Source organism: Pygoscelis adeliae, unplaced genomic scaffold (assembly GCF_000699105.1).
Source record: "Pygoscelis adeliae isolate BGI_AS28 unplaced genomic scaffold, ASM69910v1 Scaffold42, whole genome shotgun sequence".
In the NCBI taxonomy this organism is placed as follows: Eukaryota; Metazoa; Chordata; class Aves; order Sphenisciformes; family Spheniscidae; genus Pygoscelis; species Pygoscelis adeliae.
The window spans coordinates 3,252,425-3,271,757 of record NW_008824283.1 but is presented as its reverse complement, the minus strand read 5'-3'; positions in this window follow the sequence as shown (position 1 = coordinate 3,271,757).

The window sequence follows — 19,333 nt, the reverse complement described above, 5'->3', positions numbered from 1 at the left end:
CTGTATTTGTTCAGGTGCACAGTTCCCAACTGCATGGGGCTACCCACGCCCAGCACTCAATGCCAGAAGACAGAAAAAGGGGAAATGGGTAGGGAGGAGAATTTTATTTAAAGGTCCTGCTATTGTTAGAACACTTACAGTATCCAAAACCATTATCATTAACAGTATCAAACATACGATTTTCTCTTCCTTGCTGTAAAAGAAAACAGATTATATCATGGTTTCATGGTCATAATGTTCAGATTTGGCTGTGTTTAAGAAACAGAGGAGTGCCCTCCTCTTTCTTTCCGAAGAACTGCAGGCTCTACCTTTTTTTTTTTTAATTTCTCATAGAGTCCTTATTAAAGAAAATAAATGTTAATGGGATGCCTCTAGCAGTATAATTAAAACTTTCTGGCTTGATTAAAGTATGCAGACTGTCAACTGTTACACCATAAGAGATTCCGCCATTGACATTTTGGAATATGTGATGCATTCAGGGGAAAATGTCCCAAAGGAGGTTTACTTTCTTCTAAGTAAGCATAATTCATGACAAAATTTAAAGAAGAAAACCATGAAGTGAACTAAAATAAACAAGACACTTGTAAGTATGAGTGAATCTTACTAACATTCAACCAAAAATTGATGCTGTATTCCCAAGAGAAGGAATTATGCATTTATATATAAATAATGAGATGTTATATAAAAATGTATGTGCTACAGACAGCATTGGTATCTGGGCATCTGCCTCGCTTACTAATGAGGCTAAGACACTGGAGTGAGTCATGTTGCCAAGGAATATGTTCTTGTGTGCATTTCTGAGAGAGATTTCAGGATCTGGGTGTTTCATTTGAAAGAGGGGGTTGAGAGGAAGGGGACAGTATGAGTAGGTGTGTGAAACATGAAGTAAGAGGTGGGGAGGCCAAAGTGATGTGCAAAATGATTGTATGTTCTAATACAAATTATCCTTTCATCAGAGAGTGAAATAAACTCCCTGATCAGGTCAAAGGAGAGTAAAAACAGTTCATTTATAATAACTTGCTGAGGCTGGAAATTGTTCACATAAAATGACAAGAGAATATGATTCTATCACTCAATTCTCTGTAACAGTCCTACTCTTATTTTTCTTTTTGTTTGTTTGTTTGTTTTTGTAAGTGACCCTGGAATTTGTCCGTTTTCTTTAGAAAGAAAGTACACTTTGATTTACTTCAGTTAATTGTTTTCGCTGTACACAGACTGAAGCTTGAAACATGCGTTTGAGGCTTTAATAAGAAACAAAAAGCAACCCTATAACATTTTGCTTTTTAAAATTTATTTATTCAGCTCAGGTCTGCAGCTTGTTTAGGACTAAGATCTGCAGTGCATGAGACTGATTCTGACGTAGGTGAAGGTGTGATACTGCACTAAGTGACTAAATTGAAACATCATACTGCATCTTTTGTCTAGAACTATTCAGGTAGATCTGTCTACGCAATTGCAAGCCATGTCCAACATTTGTATATGTGTGTTTTGGGACATTCTAACTGAGACTCAGTGAGAAGGTAAAACTGTGATCCACTAAGACATGATGGGTTTTAAGTATTCTGAATCCCAGATAAACAATTCTGTTCCTACTATCAACCAGTTCTTTTGTTAGACCGTTGCACATACCATTCTGCTACTGGATCTTCTGAATGCTGATCCTAGCGTTCTTCTGTATTAACCAACCCTTGCCTCTGGATCCCTAAGTACAGCAGATTTTAAAGACTTGTCAAACAAATCTAAACAAAAAATTTGTTTGCACTAAGCAATTGCATGACAAATCTTTCCTGCTAATAGAGCCTTAACATATATTGGATCTATTGTGACTGTGACATGTGGTGTGCATAGACTCACCTTCTTCCTTTTCTGCTTAGATGATAATAGCAGTACACAGATGCATCAAGATCAGCCACCTGGAGCCTTCCTTCATCAGGATGGTGGCTTAATTCATCTGGCTTTGTGCTAGGCCTCCTTTAGTTTAAAAATGAGTTGTTTTCCAGCATGAATCATACCAAAGCAGAAATAGCCCTTTGGAATGCTTAATAGTCTTTCTTTCACTAATTTTATTTAAAGATATCTCTGGTGATTCAAATTTAACTATGGTTCAACCCTGCAACTTTTGCCATATGAGTTGTTACATAATTTCTCATAGTCCGAAGAACCTGTTATTAACATTTTTTACTTCAAGCAAATTTTTTAATGAAGTGGGAAAGATAAAAAAACTGACGGAGAATCGGGGTGGTTTATCTTATATTCTTTGAGAGCCACAAGTTTATGTGCTATCTTGTAAATGGGCTGTGAGTTTATTTTCCCTCAAGAAGCAAAATGTCCCTGGAACACTATAGGGAAAATGGGTTTCAAGACTCAGTTCTAAATTTAGAACTGTCATTAATTGTCAGCTTCTGTGAGGATCAGTGTTTTGTAATGATTGCTCATCATGGATTGCTTTCTAACATATGTTTCCACTTTGAAGATGTGTTTCTCTTTCGGGGACATAATGATCTTGGGAAAACTGAAATGTTGTCTTTGCCCTGTTCTAGGATGAGGATGATATTAAAACCTGTTGCTAATACCATCTGTAACTAAACAAAGCTCTGTAATAAGCAAAAGAAGGAACAAGTCAGTAATTTCCAATTTTTAATAGACATTACAAATATATTGAGGCTTTAACACCTTTATGTATTCTACTGAATTTGTTACAGGTGGAACTTTAAATGTAAGCTACTCCTGTGTAGGGGAAGTTGTCAGTATTTAAACCTGAAAGAATTTTGCAGATAGTATCTGTTACAAGTTTCAGGTTATCCATTCCAATTTGTTATTTCATTCATTTCTCACAATTGCCTTTTCTGTTTTCACTATCTATGATCTTGCAAGGCAGAAAAGTGGTGGAAGTGCAAGATGTAGATCAAAAGATGCAAATATTTACCAAAAATGGTAAATTTTATAGAAAAAACCTGCATACATTTTTTCTCTCAGTCACAGAAGCAATCAAATTAACAACAACAACAAAAAAAAAATCACCTCCTTTTAAGCAGCTGTGTGACTGGAAGAAATTGTATATAAACATTTTCTGTATTTGATAAGTTCTTCAGTAGCCTAATTAATACATTTTAATTAGCATAATATAATGCCTGAAATATTACCAGAGTTGTACAGCAGGGATTGTCAGATAATTGTAAATTGGTACCCACCAGATTTTGAAGAATGAAGTGAAGCAAAAATTTGTTCCCTTCAGTTATGATTTTGGCAAAATTGTATGTAGGAGCTCAGTTATGAAATTTTTGTTTTGCCATCTTTATATCCCTCCTCAGTTGTTCTTTTTCTGAGGTGAAATGTTGTGGTCTTGTTAGTCTGTTGTTTTGCAAACATTTAAAGCCAGCATTGTCCCTGAAAGGTGTAATCACAGTAACCCCCCATTCATTTCATCCCTGTACCCATGCTGCCTTATCTCTTGTTTTGGCACAAGTGCTCCTATGACCATATGGTGCATCTGATGGTGGAACAGATTCAATTTATTACTATTGTTTTTAACCAGATTTTTTCCCAACCAGAGTAGTTTCCAACTCATTTGCTGTTCAGCTATATGGTCTCCTAGAGCATCTTATGTAAGCTTTTCTATACCTCCTTGTCAGCCTGGTCCTTTACATTTTTATTTCTTCTATATAATATTTTTAGTTCGGGTGACTGGAAGTTATAAACATGCCTTCTGTTTTGCTGTCAGTTCTTTTATCTATTTCTGTAATGTTCTAAACTTTTCCTTGCTGCTGAGGAAAGAGATATTCCCACAGAATCCAGTTTTTATTTTTCATTAGTTGTAAGTATTTTAGAACCCATGCCTATTTATATACTCTTAGGGATTTTTCCCCCTCTGTGCATTAGTTTGTATTTATTCATAATGATATCAGCTGCAATGTTATTGCCAAGTCATGTTGTGTTGTGAGATCTTTCTGCAGCCTGTTGTAGTTAAGTTTTACTTTTGATTATTATGAAACATTTAGTACAGACATTTTAGTATTCAACCATATTTTCAGATCATATATGTGTGTGTGTATATATATATATGTACATCTGCAACACAGGTCCAGGATACCTTCCTCTGAGACTTCACCACTAAACTCCTCTGTTGTGCAACCTTATAATTCATTTCTGCCTTTGCTTTCTTGTTTAACACTTTAACAAAAGGACCTTCCTTTTGCTTTGAAGGCAAAGTCATTTTCTTGCAAATGAAGGCAAAGGCTTTTTTGGCCCTCGCTGAGGACTGTCTGAAGTGTTTGAAAGTCCATGTATACTGCGTCATGAGGATTTATCTTCAGATATTTACTGATTCCTTTAAAAAATACTAATATTGTTTGTGGGCCATGAGTTTCATTTGTCAGAGCCAGATCTTCCTGTCTTGTTTTGCAAACAATCTGAAGCATATAAAGTACGTCTGACTGTTGCTGTACAAAAGCATTTTCTGTACAATTGATCTATTTTGTTAAAATGAAAAAGCTGGCTTTTTATTTGACTGAAAACCTGTGCTGCACTTCACACTTGTGCTGAGTTGACCGAAGGGATGATTCTTTTAAAGAATATCAGTCCTTATTCTGACTTGTAGTGATATTGGGCATGCAGAGATGTATCTTTCATTATTCTAAAACATAAATCCTCTAGTTTTTCTTTACAAAGAAATAGAGAGCAGAGATACTACTATGGGTTAGTGCAGTAAATTGAATCCCAGAATAAGGTACTATTAAGCAAGCTGGTGACAGTCATTCGGTTTCTCAGAACAAACGATAGCTTTGAGATTTACACAAGAAACCAGGAAATAAGGTCTAGTAGTGAAAATGTTTTGTACCACAGACTGTGGTACAATCTGGGAAGATTGAGCGAGTCATATTGTCACCAGTGTTTAAATGCTACTTCCTTATTTTCCATCTGGCATGTTTTGGGGATGTATATATGTGTGTGTGTGTGTGCGCGCGCATCCTTTAACATGTCCAAGTTAAGCTTGGTAGAGCCAAAGGTTCCCTGTGACAAAAAGAGAAGCAAGATGTTGAAAGAAGAAACAGATATGGAGGGGAGCATCCTTTCAGACAGCTAAGAAATAGAAATCATTTCCTTTTATGTTCTTCAGACCACACTGTAAGGATGGGTTTGATTAATAGGGTAAGAGATTTCCCTGAGAGAGTGTTCTCAGTTGATTAGAATTTTCTTCCAACTTTCATTGAGTCTTAGATGATGGTAATTTATCAGAGAGGTGGGGCTGGTTTTTAGTGGTTCAGGGAACTTTTTTTTTCTTGCAAAGTAAAGGAAGAACAGGTGAAGAAGGAGAGGAGAGAAAGATAGGCTGAAAGTAAAGACATTAATCAAGAGGAACAGAGTAAGAGACAAGAAAACCTCACTGAGAGCAACAGACTTAAGTACCGCATTCTGTAGGTGCTTTTGTTCAAGTGCAGTCTTTTAAGGCTCAAGGGAGAGTGATAAAAAAAGCAAATGGAGCAAGGAAACTGAGTTGAAGATATAGATTAAAAAAAAGGGTACATGAAGAATGAGGATATATCAACCCCTACAATTTGGAGAATAGCAGAATTTTCTGATATTCTTTGTATGCTTAGTCCTGGAGAACTTTACTGTGAAAGACTTAAATTCTGTTTTTATTTATAGTTTTTACAGTGGATTTAATGTCATTGATTTTATAGTGCTAAGTGAGATTTGTATCAATGCAACAAAAAATAGCATCCTGCTTTTTTTATTGAAACTATAATGTTAAGGCAGTGTTATTTGGGGTTAAATATTCACTGCCTGGTGTGCCTTTGAGAATTCTAAGATTGCTTCATGTGAAATCTCTTAAAAGACATTGTCCACACCTATCTCATTAAATGACCCCATTCAGTCTGATCAAAGACTAAGATTCAGAATTTCAAACCTAGTCTTCTGTCCATATATATGCAAATTTACTTAAATATGGATTTCCTGCTTTGACTATATAGCTGGAGCATCCATTAAACCATATGAAAATATCAATATTCCATGTGGAAGTGCATTTTGTATATGCATTTAAGTTTCACTTAAGTACTACACCATAAATATACTTAAGATGCATTTAACCAAATAAAAAGCAGTTTCCAAATACAGAGAAAAAGCCTTTGATGATTAAGCCGGACTACCTCTGTTCTTAAATTTCCTTACTTCAAAGCAAGTCCCACAGAAGAAACTTTGAGGAAATTTTCTCCCTGTAGTTTCTAGATTGGGGTTTTCTGTGATTACAGACAAAATCCAAATAGCTCACAGTGGAACTAAACCTCCCTATTAACCTTCTTCCAATTAGGGCCAACAAGATTTCTTTTTTCTTTAATTAAAGAGGACCTAGTTTCTTTTCCAGTTTGCTTGGACAGCTGCTTTATGGGCCTTATCTTTTAATTGCTGAGATATGTACACATTAGATCCAGTAGCTGCAATAAGGAAAGATTATAAGCTGTCATGTTACTGACACACTCGTAGACAAATTCAGAATCTGTTGACCTTCAAGTATATTGGAAAGCCCATCTGTTTGCACAGCCTTTTGCCTGATAGGGGGCATTCTTTGTCTAATTGCAGTGTTATCCCTTTTGTCATGTAACTAATGTAAATTTCATATGCATGCACATAGTACTGTTCAGTGGGTAAGACAGACTGATTTACTGAAGTCCTTTCCCAAAAAAACTCATGCACATTTGAATGTAATGTATGACTGTCTCTGCCACTGACTGGAGACCCATGTAGCTGAAATTGTCTTCCTAAATGCAGGCTAAGGGAGAAATTTTGACAATTCCACCACCGTTCCATTCTTTTAATAGCTTTACTCTTGGCTGTCCCAATGCATTAATTTACAATGAAGCTAAACCGAATTAGTTGTTTCTCTAAAAGCTCTTCAAGGTTGCGCTTGTTATACTAAACTGGAGTATTTCCAGCTGTTATGGCAGCTTGTGAGGTTTTTTTGGCAGAAATGTCATGTAATTTACCAATAGATACAAAATAAGAGTTAATTCCGGTTTGTTTTACAGGTCTTACTACATCAATGATAAGTGCAGTTGCTCAGGGCGGTTAGGGAAGTTCATCAGATGTTGCTGATACACTTCACATAAAATACCAAGTTCAGCACCTTGCTGTACCAATTTGACATGGCAAAAGGAATATTCCTCAGGCAGCCTTTTATGTAATGGGGTCCAGCAACTGTTCAGGCATATTATTATTTCAACAAAGTAAAAATAAATGGCCATCATCTCTCCTTACACTCAGTCTTAGTCTGTCTTGAAAGCCAGAAAATTCGGTCATTGAGGCTTCATTTTCCTGTTTTGAGTATTGAATATTAGCATGTATTTTCCCCTTCTTATCTTTGTTGATTATGAGGACATTAAGAGCATACTTGAACATGAAGAACTTCTCTTGTGAATCAGTTACAATGGTATTTAGACTCAAATTTTTCTAGGTTCTGAACAAATTGTGGATTTGCTTTCAAAGTATTCTGTTTCAGGTGCTTACACCATAACTTTAAAGGTAAAAGCAGGGGAATTTGGTTAGCTGAGCTAAGCTGAGGTCTATTTAGGTGAAGGTAAAACAGTTATTGGGGATAAAGCCTACTTGAACATAGAAGTGGGAAAAATCAGGTTAGTGAGAGCAGCTATTTCAAGCAGTGTGTGTTTACTTCTCACAAGGTTACATATTAGTACTCCTGATTCCTATCAGACCTACCAAAACCAGCATTTGATTTTTTTTTCCAGGTATTAACCTCTGTGAATGTTGGAACTAAGGATTGTAACTAAAATTACCCTTACTTAAATACCACATTTTGTATCATGTTTACCAAAATGTCTCTTAGAAATTATTATTGGCTTGCCTATCCCAATATCAAAGACAACATTTGGGTTTACATTCACCACTTGATATGGCATTTCTTCATATGACCATCCATCTATTTTTGCTCTTATTCTATTCTACTATTATTTTACCTTCTGTTAATTCATCCACTGGCTTCAGAATTCTTAACATTGATATGTTATTTTTTATGTCCAATGTACTCCTAATTTTAAAGTGTAAATTTAATGAGACTTCGGCAACTAATGAGGTGTCACTAGCCACATCAATGAAGAGTCTGAAATTTTTGTTCCCAAACAAAAAGTCTCCATCCTTTTCTGAGCTATGTTAACATGAGTTTGTTTGGGGTTTTTTTATCATACATTTTGGTAAAAAATTAAACATACTTAAGCCCTAATGATGTGAGTGATTTCTCACAGATGAACTTTTCTATCCTTAGAGTTGCATATAGAAGTCAGTGAATCCAGGCATCCGTGTCTATAACCTCAGATGCTGGATGGGAGCTACTGGTTTGAACCATCACCCTTTAAACTGAGATGCATAAACTGAGAGTCTCTTGATTCAGCAGGGTCAATGAATAAAGTCCGCAGTGATCAATGCCACAAAGAGTGATCTTGGGACCTGTATGATCTCAGGCCAGGCTTTATTTTTTTTTAATAAAAGTCCTTTGAATTCATTTTGTTAAAGTACATTAAGTTGCCCGATATTATGCTGACATTAGAAGTCACAAGCTTTAATAAAGGACAGAGCCTTGCACAGTCTCAAACAGACTAGAAGGTTTACATTCCTTACATTTTATGAAGAAGGATATTTAAAAGCCAGTAATTATTTTCCTAAACAAAATTTTTCACTGATTCAAAATTGGATAAAATAAGTTGTTCCTTCCAAAAGATTTCTGACAGCCAACTAAAAAATAGCAAAAATACCTACTTTAAAAGCAAAAAAAAAAAATCTACTTTAAAATCTGCTTCAAAAAATTTAAAGTAAATCTACTGTAAGTCAACTACATTCTACTAAAAAGCTGAATTTAAATATCTACACTTAGAAAGAAAAAAAAAAAAAATACCTGGAGGCAATGGAGCACTAGGGCCCAAGTTATGATGTGACCTAATGGGAAACACAATAAAAAATTATATATAAGTGCAAATTTGCTCTAGAGATCCAGTGAACCATCTTCACTACAGAAGTACAATTTTTTTCCCCTAGGATTCTTAGGGAAAAGGTTTCCGCCTCCCCCCCCCTTTCCTTTATGCATAGTGAAACCTTGGTTATTATACTGACTGGATTATATATTTTAATAGTATGCAGTTATCGAATACAATTTGAATTAATTCAAAGGTATGTATTCTTTCATAGTCTAATAAAAAGTCCTTGCGTATCTGTGTAGAAATCTGGATTTTCCTGGCTTTCCAGGTACTTAAATCACAATTCCTATCTTGTTATAAATATTTAATACATCATATATTATTTAATTTTTCATGTTTGATTATTGCAGTAAACTTTAACAAAAATGAACCCACAGATTCTAGATTTGTTCAGTTCTGTGCATTGTCTTTATTTTTTTCTAAGAAATTTTGGCATTATCCGGGGTTCTTAATCAAAAAACTCGCCTTTTTGAATTTCAGGAGTCCTTCACTTTTCATGTTAGTAGTGTGGCTTTTAAAAAGCACAGTTCTTGAAGTAAATGCTACAGTATAAAGGAGCCAACGTAGGGTGCAGAAAAATAGTATACTGAGAACCAAAGATTACTGCGTTTTCTTACTAAGAAAGTGAACTATGAGACTCCGCAGAAATTGTTATTTCTGTTTGAGGTGTATCCTTCCAAATAATAAATGACAAAATACATCTGTCCAACTGAATCTTAATCCAGTTGATCATAGATCTCCCTAATGAAATCTGAAATTAAAGAATAGAGTGTCCTGACAAGTTGGAAGTGACAGAATGCAGGTCCTGCTGTGGTGCTGCCTTAATTATTCAGGGTTAGTGATGACTACATTACACCCCCATATGACTTTCTCAAAAATAGATCAAATTAGTGAAAGGAATAATTTCATTCCTTGACTTGATTCTGAAGATTTTTCTTCTCCCTTTACCCCAGGGCATGCTTGTGCGCAGTTTGATCCTAGCAAGTCAAGTACACTTTAATATATTAGTAGCTGAAATGCTGGCATCTGAAAACAATATCCAAGTCTTTGTGTTTGGATTTTTTTACACTGTTATCCTTTCAATTTATGCGCACATGTCAAGTCACAACTTGGTCCTGAGGCTAAATTTATTATTGCTCACAAAGCCATGTGTTATATCCTAATTTCTTAAGAGATCTCAGATATTGAGAAGATTGTACTGTTGGTGCTTATGGCATTTTACAAATTAGGAAATGTATGGTGTAAGCAATAGCTCATTGTAAGACGTTTCCATGGACTCAGACTCTTGTCAAGCACTTGAGGATGAAAAGCAGCTGCCATCACCAATCACTCTGCTTGTTGGATGGAATTATTTATACCTTATTAGTGCTTTCCATTGTTTCCAGGTAGTTTCTCTGAAGCAGATAAACATGGTGAGCTGTAATAAAGGCTTTGAGAGGTATATGAAAGTGAAAAGGTATCTTTACTCCCAGCTAAATGACAACCATTGCATGCACCTCGGGTTGTTTCAGTGAACATGTCAAATGAAAGTATCCACTTTGGCAAAAGGAATATTTCTGTAGTTGTAAATTAGTTAAATCTCTTTTTATACAGAAGTCTGCTGTTGGGCCTTGTGAAAATACTGAACGTGATACTGAACAAAAAGTGAGGTTATTAACCTTCTTTTTCATCCTCCTTAATGGTTTGAAAATCTTCAAATGTTCAAATATTTCAAATATTCAGTGAAAGTTAAGAACACATGGTGCTACATGCGTTTCTGGATAATGTGAAATAAAAATTTTCCACTTGAAGTATAGTTCAAAAGTGAGAACTGCTAGGATTTTCCCTATTCTTCCTTAAAATCTGATAAAGTTGTCCATTTGATGTCAGTCTCTCCTGCTCCTTTTTTTACTAGATCATCAATATTCTCCAGAAATTCACAGGCTTTGGAATATAACCACAAATTCTTCAGCATGCTGATTTAGTTCACATGCAGTGGTAGTCAAGATATCCTTATAACTCTTGCTAATGTAAAGCAATCGTAATATTTGAATTTTTGTCCATATTCATCTCTGAGAACAAACAATAGGCATACAAAAAGTTAAGGGCCTTTTCAAATCATGCACCATGTTAGTTACCAGGAATGATTTTGTAGTTGAGACATTCCACAGGGATTCATAAGGCCTAAGTTCATTTCTTGGCTCTTCCACGTGCTTGCTGTACTTTATTCAATTTTTTTTGTATTGGCATTTTAAAGACAGCTAATGATGGTTCGTGTTGCCTAAATCAGGTTGACATTTGCTATTTCAATCTATACTACTTGTCTTTCCCGTTGTCCTTATCAGCACATTTTATGGCAAGAGGCAAAATTGCTAAGGTAATGATGTATCACTGTTATAGAGAAGTAGTCCAGATGTAAACTATGTTCTCAAAAGGTTATTGATGAGAAATGTGTTTAGTAAATATAAAATCTGAATTTATACACATAACTTCTCTAACTTATTTTGTAAACCTTGGCATTTGTGTCTCAATTATGGCTGTGTAAAATATGGAACGGTAATCTTTATTGTCTCATTGACACATTCTGTCAAAGGATAGGCATGTATCTGAAGTGTAAGAATTTAGAGAGGCAAATCTCAGACTTTATTGTTATTACAGACATTATGTAAGACAAAATACTTAGATTTGCTGTTTCTTAATTATTCTATACATGTTTGAAACTATAATCACAAATATATTCTGAAACAAAGTTTATGAAAATAGTTCACATCAAAACCAAATCATAGCCCAGAAAATGGTTTATATATACAAAGTGAAAGGCATATTTCTTGTATTTACCTGGGAACCCCTCTGTGAAGAGAAAATACAAGAACCTCTGAAACTGTTAATTTTCAGAAATAGACATCTGTGACCACTAATGCAACAGTTGGGCCCTAGAAATCTTGGACCATGTGCCTTGTTTTACCTTCTTTTTTACAGATATGTGGATAACACCACCACTAAGAGAGTCAGCACTTAAAAAAAAAATTAAAATAGTATTTAGATTGATGTCCACCACTATATATATTGTTTCAGAATTTTTTTTCTGAACTTACGTCAAGGTTCATCCTTCCAGTGTTAGATTTACATTATCTTTTCCTGCACACTATCTCCAATGTTGTCTCTTTTATTTCTATACATTTTATCAGTATCTATCAGTAAATGTTTTCTTTCCTATAAGATGGATTTGTAGCCTAAATTTAACATAGCTACATCTTTTCAAGGTATTGAGGAAGCTTTTGTGTACATATAACAGATCCAGCATTCCATCAGGCCTAAATATTTTAAATATGTTTTAAGAGGTTGATCTTGAAAATGTAAGGACAGAGGTGAAATCCTGGCCTCATTAAATTCAGTGGAAGTAAGATTTCATTCTGCTATTTCAACCTTATGGAATCCCTTTTCTTTCCCATTTGTATATTAATCAAGTTACTGTCATGAAATCAGACCTACATAAAGAAAACACATTATGACCAGCCAATATTAGAATTTATGTATACAATATTGAATTCTTGCTCTTTAGTTCGGCCAAAAGCTCATTTTCTACCAGACGATCTGAAGTCAAAATGGGTCAGTTGGCATAATAAAGTTATAATAAGGCACTGTTAAAAATACCTAAAAATTTCTGTTCTGAACAGAGCTGTAGGCTTCTTTTTTCCCACTTTCACAACATAAATAATTTATGTTATCCAGGTGTGATGAATATTAAATGATCTATGAAGGAAATCATATTAACAGACTTCTTTTATTATTAGAACAACTGCAGGGAATTATGGTCAGTCACCTGAGTGAAAGATGTTTAAGGCAAAATAATAAAATATGGAGATTGGATAATAAATAATTTCAATCAGGTTTGAAAGTAATAACATACAGAAGCTAAAAAGCTAGCACTTTGACTAATGAAGCCAGGAATTTCGTACTTCTTGAGGGCTTAATTCTTCCTTCTACTGGACACATATAATTGCAAACACCATGTCATTTTATGAAAATACATCTGTACATTGAGAAATATATCTACTTTATTTTTTACCTTTGGGCATTCACCTTGAATTGTAAAAGGATGTCAAACTAGAGTGCTCTCAGATTCTTGTGACAAAAATCTTATCCTACCTAGTTATTTCCTTAAAGAAATAACTCAGTCAATGTTGTTTTGACTTGATGTCGTGGTTTAACCGACACTTGATGGCTACTGAGCAGGTTTACTTTCCAAGGAAAGACAGTACCTCTATCTGATCTGTAGCACATAAAAGGTAACATTCTGTTTTTCCTCTTCATCATGACAAATTCCTAGATCAGGATGAGACACTATTTTCAGAACATGCTTAACCCTCTGACTGTATTCTTTTGATGTGCATTATATAAATATTGTATAATACATAGTTGAAGTGTTATGGTTATTTGGCACAGTAGGGGCAAACTTTAAAATCATTGGCATGTCACCTGCTCTGATCCTTGTCTCTGAAAATGCTGGTGATTTTCTGTATGACAGTATTTTAACTATAAAAGTGGCTAATGACAACTTTAGCCTGCCTTGTAATTGCTTTAAAATCTATGATACAAAAAGTTTACTAGGTTTAATTACTCTTATTAAATACTAAAGGTACCTAAAATATAATTCATTTCATATTTTTGCTTGGTTTGTGGGTTGCAATCTCTGCTTTGTGCCCTTTTATTTAACAGTTTCTCTATCTTCCTTCCATTCAAATAATTTTATTTTCTTTTTTTAATTTTTTTTTCCACAGCCTGAAGAAAACTCAAAATAAAATGGGAAAATATTATTAGAATTGTCACTTTGAATCAAAGTTTCCATTCCCCAAAAGCATTTTTAAGGTGAACTTCTTTTTTGTTTTTCTTACTGAGCTCACTTTTTCCAGATAACACAGGAAAAGGGGTTGTTGGCTTCTTTTTCAGCTCTGTATAATAATGGATTACAAGAAGCCCAAAGCTAAGTACCAAACTATTTTATACTTACTTGACCTATGCTGATGGCAAGTCAAGAATGAGAAATCCCACCACATCAGTGACCTTAAACAAATAAGGTTTTACCCAACTCACTGGAAAGTGCTTAAGGATGCCATATGTTAGAACAAGATGTTTATTGCCTTGCAATCATCAGTGCCTAAAACTGCTTGTGAGCCTTAATTTTTTTTTTTTTTTTTTTTTTTTTTTTTTTTTTTTTTTGTGGGAACAACAGTGTCTACTAAAAGCATATTCTTAATGTGTTTCACAAAAGGGTTGACTTGCCCTGTGTCCAGTCAGGAAGCCTAATCCAATGAGCTAAGCATATGTCTGGGAACCGAAGGAGGGTATTTACTACTTTTAGTCTGATTTGCATTACAGTTCTAGAAAGAACATATACTTCTTTATGTCTCATTTTTTTCCTGTTTGAGAAACAGGCTATTAACTTACAGGCTGTTTAACGTTTTGTCTGATGTTGGCAAACAATTTTTCTCAGCGGTGTAAGTATATGAAATAGAAAACATTATATACTTATGCTTTTCCTGTCCTAGCCCTTTATAGCTTGGGCCTGAGATGGCCCATTGTGTTTCCTCTGCCTTTATGTCTATGCCTGTGCCTTTATTTCATACTACCTTATATTAAGGCAGCAGTTGGGTTTATAAATGGAAAATAAAGTATCCTTGTTGAATGAAAAAGCTACAAAATGTCTGGGAGAGAAAGCCTTCAATAATGTATGAGCCTATTCTGAGGATGTCCATCAATGCCCTCATATTACCTAAGGCCTCTAACAGTTGCATCTTTGGCATGAAAATAGCCTATCCTTCCTGAATAGTTATGATGGGAGTATCATCATGTATAAGGCAATTTCTGTCAATTCACTTACTCTTGTAGAAAGACAGCTGAGATCTCCAGTCATTCATAGCTCTATTTCCTTCATAATTTTTCTTACCTTTCTGTTTTTATTTACAGCCTAAAATGATTGTGATTTTTTCAGACAACAGCCTGTGGCTTTTTCACAGGTAAGTGACCTGTTATGTCTTATTATTATTTAGTCAGTTCATTATACAACAGCCAAGTATAATTTGTGTTTACATCTCAAGAATATAGAAAACTAGTTACCCCAGAAGAACTAAGAGACCAAAAATAGACAAATGTCTTTAAAGTGTTTCACTAATGGAAGACAGTAAGAGTATGATTTAAAATAATTGTTTCATATGCTTTTTAATTCTTCATTAGTCATTATTTTTGTGTGCTTTGTAGAAGAAGGACATAATTTGTGTGCAGAAACTGTTGCCTTTTACTAGACAGAATATTTGAGACATCACATCTAATAATAATGTTCCCATCAGCTAAGGTGTAAATTACCATTTCCTGCATCTTGGAGGCAGAATTCAACAGGTACTCAAGTAAAAGCCAGCTAAAAATTCCTGAGCAATACTGCAAGCATTAACTGATACCTAAAAGAGAAGTAGTTCTTCCAAGAAAGTGTCAGAGGGAGGGAAGTGCAGAAGTGTCATCTGATGGAGAGAAAGAAGGGGTGGATAGACAGATATAATGGCAGAACTGAAATACGGGTCATATTTAGTATTTTATCATATTTGTGGGCATTTCTTTTAAAAAATAAATCCTGTGATAAAGTGAAGTAAATAGTCTAAAAGTTGGTGCAAACCAATTATATCTAAATGTGTCTGGGGTGAGCAGTCACCCTCATATAATTCCATAGCAAGCTGCCTCAAAGTGCATGTTCTAAAGAGAAAAGGACACGCCTCTTAGAAAAGTCTAAATCAGTTAAACTCTATTTAACAAGTCTTTCTTGGACAACAATACCTAATGTGGGATGTGTTATGCTCTCGTACTCCCGCTGAACACTTTAGAGCTGGAAGAATAGCTGGTGGGCTATATACACTGGAAGGTCAACTGCAGCTTGGTTGAGGCCTTACTACAAAACAGGATAAAACTTCAGACTTTACAAGCTTCATGTGTTACCATAGCAAATGGAGAGAACCCCAGTGTTACTATTTTTGCACTTTGGGAAAGAGGAAGCTGGTTATTGACTGTTATCCTCTTTTTTCCTTCCTTGGGCATTTTCTTCTTTAAGTAGTATTTTGTTAAGCCATTTTAGAGTATAACAGTATAGCTCACTGAGCCCTGAGACAGTTCAGTTTAATTTGGGTAAGTTTTTCAACAGGGCATTCATTTTTGATCCTCAGAATTGAACTTTGCCTTTTCTGCTTCCAGTTACGAGTCGGAAGAGGGGTGCGCTGAAAAGAAATCTAAATCCTCTCACTGTTTGCGTTTTCTTGCCTTCAGACATCGACCAGTAAAAAGTTTGGGTTTTATAGCCTTAGGTAACAAGGTGGGGGGGGGGTTCTCCAGTGAGTTTTTCTATCTACTATTAAGACATGTTTGTTATTCCTCCTTCTCTGTTAACAGGTCTATACTAGCGCTAGCAGCTAACATCCCTGACTTACCTTCAGTGGTAAGTTCTTACAACAATTTCCCAGCAGGGAGCAAAGGAGAAGTCAGACAACTAAATCTTAGTCTTGTAAAGTTATGCCACGTGAGTCAGAACTAATTGTGGCTGCTGACTACTTTATAGGAAACTGTAAAATGTAAATGCACTGTGAACTGAATGAAACAGAGATCAGCAACAAAACAGCTTCAGGTGGGGCTGAAAGTCTGCTGAGCGAGTTTTGTTTGAGTCATTCCAGCTCCGTACTAGGTAGATGGCTAATATTTTTTTTTATCTTGCTTCTGTTCACCTTTTGCAAACGAATAGCTTTCTCAGGTATCTGATAAACTGTTCTTACTAGATTGCTTGTTTCTGTTTCCTTTTTTTAAACCTATTCAGAAGTTATTTTTCTTTTTTACTACTATGTCTTTTTCCTCCCGCAAAACAGTGTTCTGTTCCAGGAGCTCTTCACAGTTTTTATCTTTTGCTTTGATCTTCTTCAGTCCTTTCTTGCACATTTGATTTGTAGTTTTCACTGTTCTCTTCCTCACAAATCACAGTTCTCTGTTGTAGCTCTCACCACTGCAGATACTGGATACAAGACCCCTTCTGTAGAAAAGGAAATAGTATAAATTTTTTCATAGCTATCCATGTCATGTGATGAGGGCCTGGAAATGACATTACACTCTTCATAACACTCCTGTATATGACACATTCACTACTTTTATAATGCCTTCTTTTCCCTTTGCCAAAGAAGTAGTTTTCAGAACTTGTCAAATCACTGGTCCTGAAGCATCTCCCTATTGCATTGCAGCACTCCATAGTAGTTGGAAACATACACTGCTCTCCTTTGGTTAAGGGGATCCATTTAAAATGCCATCAGTATGCTCATAGTTTATTTCCCTGTAACAGCCTTCATCAATAATCATCTATTTCCTTGTAATTCGTAACAACAAAGTAACTGTGGATCCAACTTCTCAGTGAGACAAACTTAGCTCTTCTGGCACTTGATTCTCTCCTTCTGGGGACAGCAAGATTCAGATAAATTTTATCAAAAGAAATTGATCGTAAATTAATCTTTTTAACTTAAATATATGTATAAATATATATATGTTTAAGCAAATATACTTTATATATATATACACACACACACACTCTAACATATATATACTCTAACAAATAGCCCATAGCCTTGTCTTACAGGAATATAAATGAAAAACAGCAACCTGTAAAGGGTTGTTTCACAGGACAGAAATAAAATGTGTAGTTCATGAATACATCATTAAGACACTGTGGCAAAATTTCTCTTGAAAAACTGAAGTTAATCAGATATTTGACTATTTCTTTTTAAATGTAAGAAAAAAGTGTGGGGTTTTTTAAGTGCCATCTGGGTTTTTTTTAATGTTCTCTAGCTATATCATAACACTGAATCTATAGAAAAAAAGTAGTAATTACATCAGTGTACAAAGGGTCTTGGAGAACATCACACAGGATAAAGGCAATAAAAAAGATAGAGAAATAGAAAACCACATAAACATAGCAATTTAGTCACTGCGGTCCAGCTTGGCCATTCTGTTAATATTTATCCATTCACAATAAATACCAACAAAACATTTTCTGTATTTTGCTTTCTGGCTACAAATTTATATGATCTTCTCATTTGCTATGTATGTTTCCTTTTCAGAATTACTAGGTGGAGACTCCAAAGTTCTGGAGTCACAATGGAAAACTTGTGAAGTTGATGTCCTATATTTCTGAGTGGAATAACACCTACACACACACTGGCATCATGTTCTACTGTCAGAACATACAACAACAGTGTCATTTTTAGTGTTATTTTTGCTTCACTTAATACCAAGAGGAACTGTCCTCTTGTTCGTTAGTTTTACTTTGAAAACCCAAACAGACTAGTTGGGGGTGATGATTTCATAGCCTGTCTGGGCCATTTGTTTCAGCGCTTTGCAATCCCAGGTGTCTTCTCTGTCCAGCTAGAGACCTTTGTTTTTTATCTTATCCTGCGTTGACAGGAAAAACAACTTATTTTCTTCTTCTTTTCAGGTATTTGCTGTGTATATGAAGCTTTATACTACACCTCTTCTCCCTAGATTAAACAAATCCAGTTCTTTCAAACCTTTCTTATGTGTTATGTTTGCAGGTTACTTACTATTCTTATTGCATTCCTTGGATTTTCTCCAGTCAGTCCACCTATTGCTTAAGTTGGACGCAGTCTGCAGCTGAGATCTTACAAGTACCACATGCAGAGAATTGATTACTTTTCCTATATCCCACAATGTTTGCCCTTCTGTCAGAAGTGCAGTATTCTTGACTTTTCTTTAGTTGTGATCAAATACCTGTTTTGAAGAAATTGCCTATTGACAAGTAGAGAACTTGCATTTATCCATACCAGATTGCTTCAGATAATCTCATAATAATTTATTCATCCTGTCTTCTGATATGCTTTTCAGCCTTCAAAGAGTGGTTAATAAATATATGCATTCATCATTCAGGTTGACATCGTATCTGAAGATAGGCCAAGGAAAACAGCTCTGGCTCAAAGTCACCCCATCTTTGCAAGTAAATAGTCCAATTTTGCAAATGCCTAAGTGCAACAGTAATTAAAATCATTAATGAAATTTAATAACAATCATAGAATCAGAGAATGGCTTGGATTGGAAGGGACCTTAAAGATCATCTGGTTCCAACCCCCGGCCGCGGGCAGGGACCCCTTCCACTAGACCAGGTTGCTCAAAGCCCCATCCAACCTGGCCTTGAACGTTTCCAGGGATGGGGCATCCACCACCTCTCTGGGCAACCTGTGCCAGCGCCTCACCACCCTCATAGTGAGGAATTTCTTCCTTATATCTACTCTAAATCTACCCTCTTTCAGTTTAAAGCCATTACCCCTTGTCCTATCACTACATGC